At 31.0% G+C, this 2,575-nt stretch overlaps 1 non-coding gene across 1 annotated transcript; it reads right to left on the bottom strand.

Annotated features, from left to right (window-relative positions):
- Positions 1-294: 294 nt before the first annotated feature.
- On the bottom strand, positions 295-368 carry TRNAP-AGG (transfer RNA proline (anticodon AGG)). The gene has a single exon. It is a non-coding gene; the product is annotated as a tRNA-Pro (tRNA).
- Positions 369-2,575: the final 2,207 nt, after the last annotated feature.

Below are 2,575 nucleotides of genomic sequence, written 5' to 3'. Positions count from 1 at the left end.
GTAAGTTAAAAGCAAGTATCTTAAATGATATAACTAATTAATAATCAAAATATTAAATTTATGTGACTACTCTTATTATTTTTGTACAAATGCCTTTTTAATTTTAGTTTTACATGTGGCTATGTGGTACCAAATAACTGAAATAAGTTGATAAATTTAATTTAGTCAAATTAAACATTTGGGCTTGGATAAAAGTCAATCAACTGATCTTTCATTTTGTCAAATACTTACTTATTATTGTATTATTATTTTATTTTGGCAAGGGGGGAGGTAATTAGGTTTATTTATTTTTAGAGGAGGTACTGGGGATTGAACCCAGGACCTCATGCTTCCTAAGCATGCGCTCTACCACTTGAGCTATACCCTCCCCCGCTATTTTCTCAAATATTGATGCTTAAACATTCAATAAGTTTAAAAATAGTAAAATATAAATTGAAATTTTTGTTGCTTTTGATATAATAATGATACATCATTATGTCATATTTATTTTAATTTACATTCAGAACAAATCACTTTTTTTTTCTGGGTAGCATATTGTTTCAATGACTCTGATATTTTAATTTTTTAAAAAAGCTTCATAGTTTTAGCTAGATATACATAAAATGTCCAATTTGATAAGCTTTGATACTTCATAGACTTAACTATCATCAAAATGAGGGTAATGAAATATCCATCAGCCTTAAAAGTTTTATTAAGCCCCTTAGAATCTCTCCCTCTTACCCTACTCTGCCCCATACCATTCCAGATAAACTAACTATAGATTAGTTTACAATTTATAGAATTTTATGTTAATGAAAATCACATGTATGCACTCCATATGTTGTTTTTCTTTTTCACTGAGTCTACTTATTTTGAAATTTATCCTTGTTTTTATGTAAGTCAGTGCTGCAAACTGTTTTATAACTTGACAGTATTCTGGTGTGTGGCTATAGAATTGTCTATCCATTCGCTTCTGGATGGGCAATGTTACTGTATCCAGCTTTGGCTATCAGAAATAAAGCACAAAGAAGATTCATATTCTTAGCACTTTACATCCCTACGAGGAGTGTTGGAGGGTGCCACATTCTCTCTTGGTAAATAATTTTATTATAGACCTTCTTTTTTTTGAAATCTCTGGGATTTATTTCTCCTTTTTCCCATTTTTTAAATTGAAGTTGATTTACAACTTTGTATTAGCTTCTGGTGTACAGCATAGTGATTCAGATACACATATATACTTTTTTTCATTACACATTACTACAAGCCATTGAACATAGTTCCCTGTGCTATATTACACATAGTCTGATAGGTTTGTAATAGTATCTTATTATGGTTTTAAAGTCCAGTCATTACTCGAGCCACTAATGCTGTTGAGCATCTCTTCATGTTCTAATTTGCCCTCAGTATTTTTTTGTGTGTGTATGAATTTTTCTCTTTAAACACTTTGCCCATTTTTAGAAATGGCTTTTGTGCTTGCCATTGAATTTTGAGAGTTGTTTTAGATATTCTAATCAGAAGATCTTTGTTAGATATGTGATTTGCAAATATTTTCCCTCAGTGTGTGAATTGGGTTATCCTTATCTTACCAAAATCTCTTGAAAAGCAAATGTCCTCAGTTTTGATAAAGTTATTTTATCCATGTGTTGTTTATGGATGGTGCTTTTGCAATTGTGTCTGCAAAATCGTTGCCTAAGGAAAGGTCACAGAACTTTACACCATGAGTATTATTCAGGCATGAAAAAGGAGGAAACTTGGCATTTGCAACAATATGGGTGGACCTTGAGGTCACTATGCTAAATAATATAAGTCAGAGAAAGAAAAATGTCGTATGATATCACTTAAATGTGGAATTTTAAAATGGACAAGCAAAAACTGAAATGAGCTCATAGATACAGATTACAGATTGACAGTTGCCAGAGGTGAGGAGCTGGAGGGTGGACAAAATGGATGAAGGGGGCCAAAACACAAAACTTCCAGTTATAAAATAAGTAAGTCATAAGGTTGTAATGTACAACATGGTCACCACAGTTAATAATACTGTGTCATATATTGGAACGTTGCTGTGAGATTAGATCTTAAAAGTTCTCATCACAAGAAAAAAAATCATAATTGCGAATAATTATAGATGTTAACTGGACTTATTGTGGTAATTATTTCACAATATATACAAATATTAAACAACTATACTGTACACCTGCAACTAATAATATGTTGTATGTGAATTAGACCTCAGTTGAATAAATAAATAAATAAACTTTCTCCTATATTTCATTTTAAAAGTTTTATAGATTTAGGTTTTACATTTATTTCTATGATCCAGTTTAGTGTGATGTTTGTACGTGGTGTGATGTAAAATCAAAAGTTTGTGTTTTTTGTTTGTTTTGTTTTGTTTCACATGGATATTTATTTCCTGCAGCACCAGTTTTGAAAAGGCTTCTTTCTCCACTGAATTGGCTCTGTACCTTTTGTCAAAATCAGTTGTCCAGTTATGTAGGAAGCTTTTCCTATACTTTATATTAAATTTCATGAATGTACTTACCTATATTTATGCCAATACCCCACAGTCTTAATTACAGTATGTTTTTTATTTGTCTGA

The sequence above is a fragment of the Camelus bactrianus genome, chromosome 8 (assembly GCF_048773025.1).
Source record: "Camelus bactrianus isolate YW-2024 breed Bactrian camel chromosome 8, ASM4877302v1, whole genome shotgun sequence".
NCBI classification, from domain to species: Eukaryota; Metazoa; Chordata; class Mammalia; order Artiodactyla; family Camelidae; genus Camelus; species Camelus bactrianus.
Note: the sequence above shows the minus strand (reverse complement) of the source record. Positions and strands in the feature narration are given on the sequence as shown.